Genomic DNA, 18,712 nt, shown 5'->3' with positions numbered 1-18,712 from the left:
GCTAACAAGTTTACGGTGAGGAGGGGGAGGGGGAGATGGAGGGGCAGGGGAGGGGAGGGGAGAGGACAGGAGACAGACTTGAAAATGATTTTATCAGGACAGAGAGCGGTGTTCTGTGGTGGCTGCCTGCAGTCAGTAATTGTCGCGTTCAAAGGAATTTCGGGCTTGCAGCCAATCGTAGTTTACTACACTCCACGATATTTCACCTGGGCACCTGCCAATCCTCAGGTGACCCATGGAAAACTGGCAAAGACTTCCTCCGTTCTAGAGTTGATTAGCGCGCTAAGTGTATTCCGCGCATGTGTCAAGATCGCTGTGTCTGCCCACACGACACGGCAGGCAGGGTTCTCTCAGAGTTGAACTCAGCTTTCTCCAGGGTTGCTGCCAGCCGCCAGCATCGGCGTACTGTGTCGTCTTCTAGTAGAGAAAATCGTGGAGATGACAAGATTCCGCGCACTGTCCAACTGGCAGCCGTTACCACGATTCACCACATTTTCCGCCATGCGTATTTAGAAGTATTCTTTAATAATCGAGTCTCAAGTAGGTGATGTTCCGGTCAAAACTGTTTTATCATACTGCAAAGGGTGTCCACTGACGATACAAAGTTGAGAAACTGTAGACTTACTTGGTTGTGAAAGACGACTGCACACCACTGACGCTAGTTGTGTTATTCACGGTGCATGTGGTCTGGCCCATGTAAACCTTACTATATTGTCAAGATATTTTGTTAATTCCTGCCTTCTGCAATAATAATAGTTCTTCACTGTTCCCAGACGGATTACCATTTTAGATGGTGCACGGAAAATTACTGACCTGAAAATTTCAGAAAATTTTTGATATCTTCAACGAAATATTGGCAAGACAGGGAACAAAGGCTAGCAATTTTTCTGGTGTCCATTCCCACGTACTGGATTGCCTTCTTAATCTGCAGGGTAGAATGTCCATTTTCCCAGCCCCACTGTCTTTAGGTGGGAGAGATTTTTAGGCAAAATATCTGGACTTGAGACTGCGTGAGGTCTGTTTGCAAGTATTTTAAGCACAGTCATAGTTTGCGACGGGTGATGACAAACAAAAAGGTAAATGTGGGTTTGACGGAAGAATGGTGGCTCTATGAAGCGTTCAGTTTGTCGTAACCTCAACCATCGAGAACATCTTTATTTCCATAGTAAATGGCATGATCTTATACAAATGGAGTTGAAAAGATGTAAACCCCATTTTTATATACTTCTGTAGGCAACACTGTGGACGACCTGTTCACATATACTACATGACGAAAAGTATCCCGACACCCCTATGAAACGCGTAACTTACCAGTAGATGTCACGAGGCAGACCCGCCAGTGTAAAAGGAAGTGGAGATATTGTGTTGTCAGAACAGTAACAACAGGGAAGTTCGTTGGGAGAAGCTCAGAGCGTTTGAACGTCAGCTAGTCATTGGATGTCATCTGAGTAAAAAACTCATGAGAGACATTTCAACCCTTCTAAAGCTGGCCGAGTCCATCGTTTGTGATGTGACAGAGAAGTGAGAACGCAAAGGAATAACCACAGCTAAACCAAGACGATGCAGGTCTCATGCTCTGACTGGCCAGGGGCGGTCCAGCCTCACGTTGGGTGGTTGTAAAAAAAAAATGGCATGAAAAAAGCAGGAAGTATCAATCGTTAGTTCTGAACTACCAGCTGTCCAGCTAGCACAGTGACCGTGCGTATTGAGTTAAAAAATCAATGGAGTACAATGGTCGACGGAAGGAAGGAAGATCAGGGTTTAACGCCACGTCGACACGAGATTGTTAGAGACGGAGGCCGGGCTCAAGGTTTGAAGGACGTGAAAGGGTATCGGCAAGGCAGTTTCAAACTAAACATCCCAGCATTTGGCCAGCGTGATTTAGGGACATCACGGGAAACCTAAATCTGGACGGCCGGACGCGATTTGAAGCGTCGTCCTCCCGAATGTACAATGGTCGAGCAGCTCTTCGTATGCCACACATTTATGTAGCCAACGCTAAACGACGCTTGAGATGCATAAAGAGCTACTGGACAGGGGATGATTGTATACGAGTGATTTTGAGTGATGAATTACATTATACCCTGGCACCAATCCGATGGAAGGGTTTGAGTATGACTGGTGCCAGGAGGACGTTTCCTGCCAACATGGGTAGTGCCAACAGTGAAGTGCGGAGAGCGTCGTGTTACAGTATAAGGGTGTTTTAGTAGTGATGTTCTGGACCCCTTACTGCGCTTGAGAAAAGCGAAATGTAGAAGGATATTAATACGCATTGTAGTATTGTGCGCTATAGTCAATAGAGGAACAGTTCAGAGGTAATGATTGATGGTATCAACACGACACTGGGCCATGGCATAACGCAGAATCTGTGAGGCAACGCTTTCTGGACAATAACATTCCTGAAATCTACTTGCCTGTCTACATTCCCGACCTGAACGTAATGGAATGGAATGCCTTTGGGATGAATCATAACGTGTGTTACGCTCCATATCCCCAGCGTCCAACATCACTATATTTTCTTCTTTCGGTTCTCTAGAAACAAAGGGCTGCCATTCCTCCACACACACATTCAGACATGTCACTGAAGGTATCCTTGGCCACCACAAAGGCAGAGGTTGGAAACACATCACGTCCACTAGTAGGTGTCTGGATACTGTAGACCAGATGGATTATCTGCAAAATACGCTGAGGAGACAAGAGTCCTGTGATACCTCCTTATATCTTGTCGGACCACCTTTTGCCCGGCGTAGTGCAGCAGCTAGTCGTGGCATAGACTCAACAAATCTTTGAAAGTCCCCTGCAGACATATTGAGTCAACGTGCCTCTATAGCCGTCCATAATTGCGAAAGTGTTGCCGGTGCGCAAGATTTTGAGCACGAACTGACCTCTCGATTATGTCCCATAAATGTTCGATGCGGTTCATGTCAGGCGATATGGGTGGACAAATCATTCGCTCGAACTGGTCACAATGCTGTCAAACCAATTGCAAGAAACTGTGGCACGGTGACGTGAAATCGTTGTTTGGGAACATGACGTCCATGAATGGCTGCAAATGGTTTCCAAGTAGCCGAACAAAAGTATTTCCGGTCAACAGTATGTTCAGCTGGACTAGAGGACCAAGTCCATTGCATGTGAACGTAGTCCACACCATTAGGGAGCCACCACCAGCTTGCATTGTGCCTTTTTAACAACTTGGGTCCTTGGCTTCGTGGGGTCTGCGTCACAGTCTAACCTTACTGTCAGGTCTTACTGAAATCGGGACTCATCCTACGACCAGGCCAAGGTTTTCCAGTCGTCTAGGGAGAAACGGATATGGTCACGAGTCCCAGGAGAGGGGCTGCAGGTTGTGATGTGCTGTTAGCAAAGGCACTCTTGTCGGTCGTGTCAAATTCCGCCGCACTGTTGTAACGCAAACGTTCTTCGTACGTCACACATTGATTTGACACAGTGTAGTTTGTTAGCGGAGACTACCCTACGCAAACTGCGCTGTCTCAGTCGTTAAGTGAAGGCCGTCGGCCACTGCGTTGTCCATGGCGAGAGGTATTGCCTGAAATTTGGTTTTGTCGGCAGACTCGTGACATTGTCGATCTCTGACTACTGAATTCTCTAACGATTTCCGAAATTGTATGTCCCATGCGTCTAACTCCACCTACTACTCCGCGTCGGAACGCTTAATTCCCACCGTGCGGCCATAATCTCGTCGGAAACCTTTACAGATGAATCACGTCCGTAAATACACAGCAAGCATTTAAAATTCTTAGTAATTGTCACATTATCACACTATAGGTATATTGAATTGCACCAGCACTGGCGTCTGCCAGATACGAAGAACCGCGTGACGTAGCGTGGCGTGGTGGAGGGAACGTCGAACGCGGGGCTAATCGGGCCACGGCGGGTCGCGGTCGCCGTCGGCGTCTGGCACGGCCCCCGCGTCCTGCGCACGCCTGCCCCGCATCAATATTGCACGCCGGCTGCACTCCGCCGGGGACGGCGGCGGCCACGGCTACAGCCGTAGTTCGACTATGGGGCTGACAACAGAAAACAGTCTATACTTCGCCTTCCCCAAAACATTTTCAATGTGATGTTTCCCATTCGAGCTGTCTGTAATTGTAATCCGTAGATAATTAGTTAATTTACAACCTTTGAATGTTTTATTTATCGTGTATGAGAAATTTAGCAATTTTTTAAAATGCCTATCTGGAGGACCTCTCACTTTTTATTGTTCAAAGTCAACTGCTATTTACTGCACCATGCAATCTACGATTTTCATGTTATATCGAAGTGACGAATACAATTTTTTTTTAAATCTGTTGATTCAGAAAAATCTTGAGATTAAGAGAGAGACTGCACCAATTGTCCTAGAGTACAGATTTATGGCACAACTAAAGATGGGATCGTTTGTTAGTATACATCTTGAGGCATCAAGGAGTAACTAATTTCGTGGTAGAGAGAGAGAGAGAGAGAGAGAGAGAGAGAGAGAGAGAGAGAGAGAGAGGGTGGTGGTGGTGGTGGTGGTGGTGGTGGTGGTGGTGGTGGTGGGGGGGGAGCGCAGTAAAATCTGTTGATTGAGAACAAGGCTTGAATACACTAAAGAAGTTCAAATGGACGTTGGTTGCTGTAATTATAGAAAGTTATAGGAAGATGAATGACCTTCCATAGGATGAACAACCACAGACAGCCACATCAAACAACTTTCGCTTAACACTCGTCTCCCAAGGCTTTCTGCAAAAGCGACCTCATTTTGACGTCACGCGTAATATCGATTGTCGATGCAGCACGCTGCATGTTCATTTAGACAAATTTAGATATTCTGTATTACAATTTGTAGTACGCCATTTCAAAGCGAGCACGCACTGAAACTTTATCACGAACACGTCACCCGTGATTATTATATGTCAATAACATATATCATGATATAAGACTTCTAGAGATAATACAATAACTAAGATAGGAGACTAAAATCGCATGACCAAGTGAGAGTGCTATGGATAATGTCGTGGTTTAAGCAGTCTAAATTCAAATGGCTCTGAGCACTATGGGACTTAACATCTGAGGTCATCAGCCCCCTAGAACTTAGAACCAGTTAAACCTAACTAACCTAAGGACATCACACACATCCATGCTCGAGGCAGGATTCGAACCTGCGACCGTAGCAGTCCCGCGGTTCCGGACTGAGCGCCTAGAACCGCTAGACCACCGCGGCAGGCGACCGTAGCGGTCTAAGCAGTCTAAAGGTGTAGGTTCGCATCCCGCTACATGTTCATACTTTTTTTTCTCACGTTAACATTGTTAACACATTCTGTGACTATTATGAATGTAATACAGGTATGACACGCAATATTTGATGTTATTAACATTTCTGATTGAACGAAGGATGACATAAATATTTGGTGATTTCGGCTTGTATGGTTAGGTAGGAAACCCAGAATGAATGAAACTAGGACCGGTGTCGCGACTGCGGAAGTGTTGTGAGGTGAATTACCCTCAGTCTTCAGACTGCAAAGAACGATTATTCTTCATTTTTTCTTAGACACAGAGCATCCCTCACTGTCAACATAGTTTTATCTTAGTCAGCCCCAATTTCCGATTGAACTGTAGGCGCTATTCAATAGAAATAACTTTTGTGGATGTTTATACCATTGTTAACGTAAGAACCTTCCGCTTAATTTACATATATATTGACTGTTCGCAACGAGCCTTTAGCTAGTTTTCTAATACAGTATAATTCCAACCACTAAAAACCAAATGATCACCCATAAAACACGTATTACGGAATTGCACAGCTGGAAAAGGGTAATCTGGATTACACGCATCTTTTGCTCGTCTCCAACTGCCTTTAATACAGAAATTTAAATGGTTTTATGTCTCCATTTTAATTTGTACCACTGTTTTTAATATATTAGTTGTGCATTACCTTTGTCTTCTTACAATTAATTTACAAAGAGACAAATCCGTTGAATGTGGAAGCCAATCAATGTCACTGACTCTTGGGACATTTCTTCGACGCCTGCCAAAGGTTTCCTTTTACTGTGCGATATTGCACCATATTGTAGATGCGAGGATTCGTGAAGTGATGTATTATCATGAGAAGTAGTTGTACAGAAAATTTCTGTACATCAAGAAACCGTTGCGAGGTAACGATCATTCTCATTCGGTCTTAAATTTGGCATGTCAGAGGTCTTAAGATTCTGCGCAACTGAACTGTACATCATACAACTACTTTCAAGTTCATCAACTGCATTTAGTGGCTTAGCGATCACTGCTCTTTTCGTTTCCTTTGCATGATCTCTTATGCCAAAACTGATCAAATTTAACAGCCGCAGCTTCAGTGGAAATTCACTGTCTTAGGGCTTGTCTATTTGTCGATATGATGATAACGGCTTGAAAATGACTGACCAATTTCGTAACTACCGTTTTCTTCAGGCTATGTCCCACCTGTGACAAGGATCGCTAATCATCCATGACATGGTATTTCTTTCGTTTTAAGTCTGTGTGCAGATGCCTTTGTCACCACACAGAACAATTTATAATAAAAGAGGAAATACTCTAAGATAGCACCCCCACTGAGACGTATTATTATGATACAACTACCTCTCGCAAAACTAAACGGAAACAACTTCTCGTGGTTTGACATTTACAGTCTTAGAGCGTTTCGAAAGACTTTCGCCATTAACTGTAGAAATAGTTTATTTTCACTATTGCAGTTTCGGACTTAAGAGCATTATCAAGCGGTTTGGAAAGTGATGAAGCACAATCTATTATGGCGAATGTGGTGTCTTTAATAAAAGGAGAGACTGCAAGTCACTGACTGGGAAAGTGTAACATATCACGAGGCCATCATCGGCGACACGAATCAATCACGTGATTTATAACTGCAGTCTTTCTCCTCCATTTGTTTATTATGTTTTAACTTTTAAAATGCGATATACACCTCCCCCATCACAGAGAGTAGCAGTCTAGTCTTTCCGTTTAGTTTCGCGGAAGATTGTGTCATTAGGGTAGGATGTTATCTTCAGTTTGGATTCCAGAGGAATTTAGGAACACGCGAGGCAATACTGATCCTAGGACTTGACTTAGAAGATAGGTTAAGAAAAGGCAAACCTATGTTTATAGCATTTTCAAACTTAGAGAAAGCGTTTGACGATGTTGTTAGAACACACTTTTTGAAATGCTGAAGGTAGCGGGGATAAAATACAGGGAGCGAAAGGCTATTTACAACTTGGGGAGAAACCAGACAGCAGTTTTAGTCGAGGGACATGAAGGGGAAGCAACAGAGGACTTGTCGGGTTGTATCCTACTATGAATATGTGGAAGAACTGTTCCTTCTTCCAGCACCAGTTTACCTTATGTTGCTTTATCAATTGAGCGAGCCGCGTGATGGGAAAAGGCGTAAGTCGTTTCGGTGTATAAAAGGGTCTTAAGACCGACGCGTGGAACTCTGGACAGATCTTACCGACGTCAATTTCTTGCAGAAACATCAACCGTGTATTGTGCTAGCGTGTGACGACGTCCAGGAGAACTGAAACCTACTACGAAGGACTGAACAAGATTTGAGCCAAGCACAGATCCCGTGAAAAGCAATTTGCTCTCTTTATTCAATACACGCAAAAGACAACAGATAACGAAGCTCGGGTTGATGACCTGTTTCTTGTGAATAAATTCAATGCCTAAATCGGCCTCGGGTATGTATGAAAAGTGCAAACCACTTAACAATGAAGTTGCTATTAAATCGTTGTTCCAGCAATACAAAACTGCATTGACGAAGAACATAGAACATCAAAGAGTAAATGCGCAATTTATCGCGGATTTCTTTAATCAGCTTGCGAGTGTTACAGAAATGTCTATGAACTGCACAGGCGGAAGTTACGAGGAGGACATTACGCATCGCGGATAGCTTCACTGAAAGCTAACAAGAGCACCGGATCCAAATTGAAACATGGGCCATTGGTTGGTGTACAAGTCAATGCTGAGGCTTAACATTATGACCAGCTATTTATGAACGTCCCGCTACATTTCTGTAACGCTACAGCGGCGATTCTGTGGGGGTGGGGATTTTTCAAGTCTTCGTAGGTTTCCGAAAGCACCGGGTCACATAATTCCCGTAACTACGAGCCGGTGGTACGTAGAGGCGGCCAATATTGTCTCAGATATGTTCCATCGGGTTTCACATCATAGGAATCGACTTTATTCCACTAACATAATCCTCAAACCGCTAGAGAGGGGAACGAGAGTGCTGTTATGAAATGAAATGATCGTATGGCATTATTGCGTTGTTCTAACGCCTGGAGCAAGTCGTTCTGTTTGAATTCCACGTCCATAAAATGAGTCTGAAGAAAATGACTACTGCTTTAACAGCACGAACAGAATTCGCGGTCGACGGACTTTAATCAATACACGTTCTTCACTGCATAGATGTCCTTTATCTACTCTTTCCTAGGTTCTCACAGAACTACAAATAGTAGTCGCGGTGGAGAGTTTATTATAATCTAGTTCTCGCTGTACTACAATGGCGTGGGAGGCGGCTTTTGATGCCGCCCTGCACCTCAGAAAATCAATCGTCTGCATTAATAACTGTGTGCGTTACTGCCACGCATCCTGAACGGTCTGTTGGCGTTCTCTGTTGTAGCGTGTTCTCCGGGTCCTGATACGATCTCGCTAATCTACGCAGCAGCGCGTAGATGACGCATATCGCCGTTCCCGAACCAGGGCAACCAAGGCGCTCAACACGGAGGAGCGGTATTACCCGGCCGAGGAAATTAAATGTAATATGATCTTCGCAACCAGAAAATATTTAATAAAATACGTTACTTGAAAATGGTGCATGTGAATAGTGAACCAGAACGTACGGCTGCAGTATTAGCGATAAACTTACAGGCTTTTGCATTAGGTAAGTAGCTAGTGTTCGAATGTAGGGAGCGTTATGAACGAACACATGAAATCCGTTGCGTAATTGTCCGAAATTCAAATTGTGGCTAACTGTAAACTTTATTATGGCCAAGAACTCTAACAAAATGGTTGTGTGACTACACCGATTTCAATAGTCCTACAAAAAAATGAACTATAACGTAATGTCTACTTACAATATAAACTACACAAATATGCAGTTCAACAACTCAAAATTTAGAAGCCATACCATTGGATGAGTGTATGACTGAGCACGCGTCACAACATTTCCATGTATTTTGACGGAGCCTTATTCCAAAAATCACTTCATGATATGTTTAAATATCGTGTGTTAAGCTATTTATAAATTGTATCAACCTAACACCTTTGAGGTCTAGTTTAAATACTGTTTTTTTTCTGAATTTTCTCTTACAATCCAGTAGGGAATTACTAATTAACATTACTGCAGAATTTATGCGGAAATTTTACAATAATAAACTTTACTGTTAATACAAGATAGAGAAACAAATTTTCGAAATTTAGAGGCTGGGTATTTAATGACACAGTCTTTCTCATGTCATATGCATATATGCGTTTTGCACCGCTGTCTTATGTGACGATGGCATGTAAGTAACCGCCACGCGCGAATGGTTCCATGCTTCTTTTCCGCGTACTACGAATTGTGCGAAGCACCTGATATAAGATGACGAGGAAAAATGTTAGGTAAGTCTTATCTTCATAACCGGTCTACGTTAACAGTTTCATAGGCTTGCTAGAATTTTTATTCACCACGGCCAACTTGACGCCTCAGCTCAATCCACTGAGAGCTGAACAACGAAAACTTTTCGAGGCATAAATTGTGCAGGCAAGTAAGAGAAGATATTTCTAAGACGGTCACTCCAAAAGAAATGCACACTATTTTTGTAAAAATACAGTTTTCATTCAGCATGTGTGCAAGTTTTACAGTGTGTAGATACATCCTTCCCGCTTGTTTTCAAACTTAGTTCAACCTGTTCCCGTGAGTGGCGCCGTCACATCATGTCTTCAAGATGGCGGCTACACTTGACGTTCGTCAGAAGCAACGTCCTGTCATAGAATTCCTGTGCTGTGAAAACGAAACAGTGGGGAACATCCACAAGAGGTTGAAAAAGGTGTATGGAGATGCTGCTGTCGATCGCAGTACAGTTAGTCGGTGGGCAAGCAGGTTACGTGATGAAAGCGGGCACGGCAATATTGAGGATTGTCCTCGCTGCGGCAGGCCTCGTATTGCACACACTCTAGACAATGTGCAGAGAGTTAACGAATTGGTGACTGCTGACAGACGCATCACAGTGAACGAATTGTCACTCTACGTTTGGATAGGGGAGGGAAGTGTTTGCATAATACTGAAAGTGTTGGGGTTAAAAAAGGTTTGGGCCAGATGGGTTCCCAGGGTGCTGACAGTGGCTCACAAAGAAACAAGAAAAACGGTATGCAGCGAACTTTTGGAACAGTACGAGAATGGTGGAGATGAATTTCTTGGAAGAATTGAGACAGGTGATGAAACATGGCTCCATCATTTTTCACCAGAGACGAAGAGGCAATCAATGGAGTGGCATCATGCAAATTCACTGAAGAAAAAAATTTCAAAACCACACCTTCTGCTGGAAAAGTTATGGCTACGGTTTTTTTCGGTTCCGAAGGACTCTTGTTTGTGGACATCATGCCAAAGTGGAACCACCATAAATTCTGATGCATATGTTACGACACTGAAGAAACTTCAGGCTCGACCGAGTAGTGTTCGACCACATCGGCAAAAGCAGGATGCTTTGCTCTTGCACGACAATGCACGGCCACATGGCAGTCAAAAAACCATGGAAGCGATCACGAAACTCGGATGGACAACATTGAAACACCCGCCTTACAGTCCTTACCTGGCTCCATGTGACTATCATCTCTTTGGGAAACTGAAAGACACTCTTTGTGGAACAAGGTTTGAAGATGATGACTCCCTTGTGTTCGCTGCCAAACAGTGCCTCCAACAGGTTGGTCCAGAATTTTACCGTGCGGGTATACAGGCGCTGACTCCAAGATGGCGTAAGGCAGTTGAGAGGGATGGAAATTATGTGGATAAATGGAAATATTGTTCCTAAAGGATGTATCTATACACTATAAAACTTTCAAATATATAGAATACAAGGTGGATTTAAAAAAAATAGTGTGCATTTCTCTTGGAGTGACCCTCGTATTTAGAAAGCTCGTCCTGTTAAATGAAGACCGCCGATGACGCTAACTGAAGCAGCTACACAGTAAATATGTTAGCGCCACTTGCGGTCCCTTAGGGCATTTAGATGCCAAGTGGGAGTGAACCGTTAGGATACGGTCGAATGCGCGATTGAAGTCAAAGGCTTCCTTCCATTTGACAGTTTTTCTGTCTTTACTCGAATTTGATGAAAACTCCCCGAGAGGAGAGAACAGGGTTTCCTGTAGATGGGAAGTGTTAATGCCCCGTAATTACACGGAAGGCTGTAAGAACTCCCGTTAAAGGATGGGTCGTGAAAAGGGACTTGGCAGCCGCCCATTGCGCGAGTTTTATCATCATTTTATGTGGGAACAAAAATTTTATCTTTGTAGCAAGCTGCTGCTGGCTTTTTCACGACCCCCAGCGGGCATTAAAGTCGATGAAAGAAGGAAGAACGGTCGTGTAGCTCTTAGTTCTGATTGCTTAGCTGCAAGAAAGAAAATATATATCTGGTACTGAATACTTATAACGATCCAGGGGACTTTAAGACACGCTGCTACTACACGCCCATGGCCTTGAGGAAGGAAAGTCAAAATATGTTGGACACCTTTGAACATTTTACTTGTCTCACTATTTACACATATTTAGATGACAACGGAGCCGTGGGTGTTACAATAAAAGAACATTACCACGGAAGAGCACGAATACAAAGTTTTGGAGACCCGACACGAAAGTTTTCGTAGTATAGATTATTATTTGCTTTCTACTGAAAAGATTTTTTTGTGGTCAAATGCTTCTTAACTGACTTCCTTTGCGCAAAGTTCGCCGCAGAAAAGAGTCTCCTTTGTAGGCAAAGACTGTATGGGGAGGGGGTAATTGGCCAGTTGTATCAGGAGACAGAGGAGGTGGTTCTAGATCGAAGAGGGCGTAGGCAGAGCGTGTTTAGGCTCTGTGATTGCTGGATCACCATAATAAACTTTTAGGGTTCTTACATCGTACGTCGTTTTACGGAGGTTCTATCTCTACTGTCAATAATTTCTTAGCCAATTCTTTGGAGGACTTCTTGATTGGTGGTTTCATCGGCCCACTTTAAGAGTCTCCAGCGCCGTTGCTCTAATGGTTCAAGAGGTTTCACTTCAATTTTGCCTATTGTCCATGTTTCACGGCCATTTGTGCTACCTAAGCTGCAAATGCAGATCTTAGACACCCTTTTCCTCACTTCAATATTTATTATGTATAAACAAAGCGTTTTTCCTTTCTTCATGAGCATTGGTATGTTTCATGGACGAATGTTTAGTCTTCGCCATTAAACGAAAGGAAGTTTCTTTTTGCCTCAAGCGTTTCCCTTATTTTATTATTGGCCTGTAATGCAAGTTCGTTTTTATATATTTAATAAATGCCTTATGTAGCAGTTAAAATATGTTAATACCTTTCGTTTTTGAGGTTAAAAACAACTTTTGCACAAGTTTCGTAAAATACAATTATCGCTTGGTGTTACTATTTCAAATGTTGTTACGTCATGTGGGTCCTACTGGAGATGTATTTACTCGATCTCCACACTACAGTCCACATTTACTACAACACTTCACTTTCACTCTTCACTATGTGTTTAACGCCATTCTCACCATCAGGACAGTAAACAGAAAATCAGAATTTCAAATAAATTCTCTCGCCATTTTCTTGTCAGGCGCTGAAAATTGTTATCCCTAATTTTTTAGCATTGGGAGATTTTGTGTTGGATCTACAGAAATAGCATGGTTTTATTTTAAACATATCCTATCTAGATCTCAATTACGACAATACGCTAATTTTATGGGCTCACTGCGATATTCGTCTAGATGAAACACCATCTATGTCGGTAGTGTGTTGAAAATATCTTGAGTATCATTTGGTGGCGCACTTCGTGTAGGAGTGCTTTGTGAGAGTTTTTACGTTACCGACAGTTCACATTATCGGGTGTTTGCTACATCGGGCGTAGTATCAAATAGATTGTGAAGCAAATCTGTCTACAGTGCGTGGAGTGAAGAATAGCTCAGTGGTGCCTCTTGCATTCTTATCTGTCTATTGGCAGTTCCGCTGTATGCTTTTGTACTTCCTTGTGGCCTATCTTTCAGGAACCATTGTAACAGTCATCTGTTTTCGCAATCAATTCTAAAGGAAGAATGGTCGCCACGTAGAGAGATTTATCAACAGTGGAAAAGTTTCGAAGCTGTAGTGCTTATTTTACCCCAAATGATGGTATTCCAGGAACGAATATTTAATTAAACTGTCTTTTGAAAGCGCCGTATAGTGTTAAATATCCGCAATGTTTCATGATAGGGTTTGAGTAACACTCCGCCGTAATATTCAAGTGTGTCCATTCAAACGTTTCTATTTCCAAAATAAGAAAATGTGGAAAAACGTGTAGTAAAAGCCGTATAGTAAGTAACCAGATGAATATCTGAACAAGCCATTACATTTTTTTTCGACTGGAACGAACGTGGTATTCGATAGCCCTCGACCACTGCAATTGAGGTGGACGAATTACCCGTTTTTACGGTTGGAACAGTACATTTTGAACAGCTACTTCCCATACTGTTTAGTAGTGCGGTGCAATTATCTATAACGTAATAAGCATTACATTTTGTTTATAAACTACAGTTGTATGTGACCGCAGCGATTTCCGCCCCGTTACTTACGATGGTGTTACTAAGCAGGGGAATGCCGCTGGATGCACAGTTCGCCTCCTACCGAGTAGTGCATTTTGGGACTCGCCTTCTAGCTGAATTGAACATACAGGTGTGTGCATCCCACTGGACCAATGACATGGAGGAATAAACACAGTATCTGCTCCAGTTCCGAAGTCTGACACAGACTGAAAACTAACTGCTGCGAAATTAGAGGCTAACTGAATGATGATCTGAGGTTAAAATTAATTTAAAAATATGGTTCCTGCAGTAAGTGTGGCTGCTCTCCGGGGATTCACGCATTTTGCTAAAATTATCTAGCACTGTGACGTCTCTAGATGCGACAGCATCATTCACGAACAACCTCAATGAGCTTCGATGTCATCCGCCTGATCATTCCCACACCACGCGAACAGAAACTGCCCTCTTGAACTCCCTTATGATATGGTGGATATAATTTAATGTCGCACGAGAGCTAACATGGCCGGACAGTTACACAATGTAGAGTCTGCAGTATGAGAAATACATGGCCTTTAAGCACAGATGAGCGAGTGTCATACATGTCCGACACACTTATTGCCGATTAGAATGTCTTACAAAACATTTTTTCTATGGAAGAGAATCTGTACAGCTGATTAATAGCTAATTGTTACCAGTGACAGGGCGGGCACAAATAAAAGTTTCTCATGGGAAAGAAGGGAGCTTTCTTGCAGACCGATTCCGAGAACCAGGAAGGAATTGTACCAAATTTCTAACGAACAGAGTGCCTCTTCTTTCCTTCTGTGGCGTTTCGACGTGCACAAACAGCATCCTTATCACGCAAAATCAATCCAGGAGAGTCGTTCACGTGGACTTTCCAAAGACCACAAACACCATTCCTAATCGCCTATCCTCCGCATTTTCCAATAAACAGTGCCTGATTTATGGTTGACAGCAATATATTTCGTTTATGAAAAAAATGTCATTAAATAATTCATTGCCAGACAGATTTCAGAATGACTGCGTACGAAGTGTATGCTTCGCAGCTACAGTTAATTAACAGCTAATTGTTACCAGTGACTGGGCGGGCACAAATAGTCTCTCATGGGAAAGAAGTCTCTTTAAGAACTGACTGCTCAAACTAATTTAGAGACACGAAATATTTGGACTTGTGACTAGTTTCGCGTTCAATTAACACGGTGCGTTACAGAACAAGCCGTCGTTACTGTATATATGTGCCGCGCGGGATTAGCCGAGCGGTCTCGGGCGCTGCAGTCATGGACTGTGCGGCTGGTCCCGGCGGAGGTTCGAGTCCTCCCTCGGGCGTGTGTGTGTGTGTGTGTGTGTGTGTGTGTGTGTGTGTGTGTGTGTGTGTTTGTGCGCGCGCCCTTAGGATAATATAGTTTAAGAAGTGTGTAAGCCTAGGGACTGACGACCTTAGCAGTTAAGTCCCATAAGATTTCACACACATTTGAACTGTATGGATGTATTTACATTTGCGTCATTGTTACGTACGTATCAACCAATAATATAAGCTAAGGATAATGCATCTGATGTAGGGAACTTGGTATCGAAACAAACCATTCTAATTAGCTTCCGCTGGCACGAAGTAGTGTTCAATTCCCAGACATTTATTGTTCCAAACACACACTGTGCACAGCCTGTCCATGAAATACAGCAGTACGTATTAAAGAATCACCATTGTCTTATTTTAATTGCGAGCGTCGAACTGCGTTACTAAAATAGACGCGAGACATTTCACTCAGTACTGTTAAGCACATTCTGTGCTGTCTTCACTGTTTATTGACCCAAACTTAACACACAATGGTCTTTCAGAACGCCCGAAATATTTTCATAACATACAATGGGCTGAGGATCATTATAACAGTTACCGTAGCAATTGCTTGTTTTCAAAGTACTTAAGTATGTTCTTACTATATATTTGGCTACCAGTTTAAAGAACTAGTTTAAACCTATTAAATAGTGCAATGAGTTCATCGTCGAAGGCTGTTACATCAGGTTTCCATGAATACAAGTGTTTTTGTCGCTTAGTTTTCTCTGAACAGTCATTTTTCACCCTTTATACAACTAAACCTAATGGTCTAATTTTCACAATCAGTGAATCTAGTTTACCTGTTTTCAGAATCAGTGATGATACAAAAAGCGTTTTTGCGACATATTTTCCAAACTGATGATTTCAGACCCAGTTGGGTTGTGTGCTTTAGCAAGATGAAATTTGTTAAGTTTGGATGTGCCAGAAGCTGGTGATGTCTCTTGGGGCTCTTTTCTTCATAATGGACAATATAAACCATCGCAACGACAGTGTCGTGAGTTTTCGGTGGTAGACATTCTGCAGAACAATGTTGACTATAGGACAGGCAGCCTTTGTGCCACACTACCTATGTTTCTTCGTACTGCCAAGCAGCAAGTGCTCACGAGCTTTCCAAGTTCTGTTTTTGACAGAAGCATTGATGATCAGCCTGGGATCTATCAGGTTCGATTAAAAGAAGAGATACGGAAGAGCTAAGAGTGAGCGGCGCGACTCTTTCAGGAAATGAGAGGCCGTAACGGAGATTGTCAACATACTCCAGTGGCAGGCGGTATAACCAAGGCGTTGCGCGTAACGGAGATATTTACTGCTGACATTTCAAGAGCGTACGTTCCAGCAAGACTCAGGGAACTTATTACGTTCTCCCATGTCCATCTCACAAAATGACGGAGATGAGAGAATCTGAGAAATTAGAGCTCATACAGAGTTTTACAGACAGTCTATTCACAAGCAGCATTTGAAATGGGAGCAGGAGAGCTACGGGGGGGGGGGGGGGGGGGGGGGGAGGAGGAGGAGGGGGGAGGGAGGGAGGGGGGGGACGACAGCGTACTGAAAGTACCCTGGGCAATACTGTACGTTCGTATGGATGAATTCCTTCACAAAGGCAGAACTTTATCACCATTTATCACTGCAAATCTGCCCATTCTTAAGTGAATTCGTATGCCGCCTAGGTAACTATAAAAGCTTTTCGTGTACCGTCGTGCATGCTTTGTGTTCGGAAACTACGCAGGAGAAGAAAGCTGGTTGGCCGGTAGTGTTCAACTGCGGCAGCTCTGACAGTGTGGGTTGTCACCTTGCGTCTCCCCTTCCAGTTTCTGCTCGGCGTAATACACGGCCGCTGCAGGCGCACAGCGTAAAACTGTCGTCGGCTGCTGTGCAGCATCCCCCCGCCCCCTCCTATTGTCCTGCTGCGGCAGCCGTCAGCTCTGCGCGCGCCTCCCACACGCGATGTAGTGCGGCGCAGCGCAGCTTTCCATCCATTTCCTCTTCCTTTCGCTTCCCTAAGGCGTCTCGCCTCTCTTCTCGCGATAAACGCCACCGCGTCAACCGCTTCCAGCGGCCAAGCCGGAATAACGAACGGCCTCATCGCTGCCGAGCAATCCACCACCACACACCAACGTCCAATGTCCCATCCCGCAGACACCGCCACCGTGTGTCGCAGCTTGCTTCGCTTCCTCCCAACTGTGTGCTTCAACGGATGACGACCGCCCGTCTGCATCCATTTCTACAGGCACGTTGGCCACAATTACAGCCGTATCGTGTCCTCTCTAACTGCATGGAAGTTCATAACCCCCCCCCCCCCCCAATTAGCTCCACTTGAACTTAAAGTGTCTACACTTTTGTTTTTCCAACAATTCGAATATCAGACTGACAACATTCAAATCCACTCTCTCCCATGAGCTCCTTTCTACAGCTTCACAAAACATTACAACTCCATTACACACCAACTTTCCCCAAGTGCAAACAAGAAGTAGTAGGAAGGTTACGTTTCAGGCTAAAAATTTTAGATGAGCTACACTCTTGGCAAAGATACTGCTTGGGTTAAATGATACATAATTTAGGATAACTCAGTAAAGATTTAAATTTAATTTTAAATTCTCTGGGATTTCCTCCCAAACCCCTGGATCGACTTCCACCAAATTTGGTACAAAAAAAACAGCAAACTCCACGAGTATCGGCGCTGTGGAGCTTATAACCACCCAGCTCCAATAGGAATGGAGATATGACCGAAAACGTGTATTTTTCAGCTCCTGTCATATAGCCTACCCGGCATGACAGGCATGTCGTGTGGGAACAGTATCTGCCTGCCTTATAGACCTGCTTTGTTGCGGCAGCCGATACGTCATAGGCGAAAAATGATTTGAGGTGGGCATGGCTGGGGGAAGGTTGAGACAGGTTTTAAGATGGATGGATGGATAGAGAGAGAGAGAGAGAGGAGAGAGAGAGAGAGAGAGAGAGAGAGAGAGAGAGGTGTCAACTATTAGTGGCAACAGCTCTCCAAAGAGAAAAGTATGTGCCAGAAATTACTTTCCAATGTTGACCTGCACGGACAAATTGACGATCCTGGGACCATCTAATGCATTATGTTATTAATATTAACATTGTTGTGCCTCTGTTTTGTCGGTGTGTTAAGAGATAACAGAATTGACACATACGATTTCTCAATGGCTGCTAGCGCCATGGCAACCTGCAGAGCTTGCGTGGTCAATGCCTCTGCCGTAAATGGTGACGTGCTTTGATAGAGGGACGACAGCCATTCTGCTCTTTCATGCTACCAACGTCAATGGCGAGAAATGTGTCCCAGTTACGAGGGTTAGGATAATTCGGGTTTAACGATTTGTCAACTACGAGGTCTTTACAGAAAGAGCACAGACCTGTATTCGGGAAGAAAACCGGCTGTATTCTTTCAAAAGAAAGATCTTTATATTCGCCATAAGCGATTCTGAGAAATCATTGAAAACCTAAATCTTGAGTCCAGCATTGTACCTTGCTCAGCTAAATTTCTTGAAATACAAAGAGTGGCAGATGTTTTCATTTATTTTATATACAATGGGAAGTCATATCTATATTTGTTTCAATCTTCAATTCGAACATCCTGAAGCTGATGCTGTCAGCTTTAAATTAGTTAAATGG

At 43.5% G+C, this 18,712-nt stretch overlaps 1 protein-coding gene across 4 annotated transcripts in view; it reads right to left on the bottom strand.

The window, feature by feature from the left end:
- LOC124604224 (syntaxin-1A) overlaps positions 1-18,712 on the bottom strand; it is a 344,075-nt gene that overhangs the window by 208,428 nt on the left and 116,935 nt on the right. The window lies entirely within an intron of this gene.

This window comes from Schistocerca americana, chromosome 1 (genome assembly GCF_021461395.2).
Source record: "Schistocerca americana isolate TAMUIC-IGC-003095 chromosome 1, iqSchAmer2.1, whole genome shotgun sequence".
Lineage (NCBI taxonomy): Eukaryota > Metazoa > Arthropoda > Insecta > Orthoptera > Acrididae > Schistocerca > Schistocerca americana.
The sequence above is the reverse complement of the archived record's forward strand: the minus strand, read 5'-3'. Positions and strand labels throughout refer to the sequence as shown.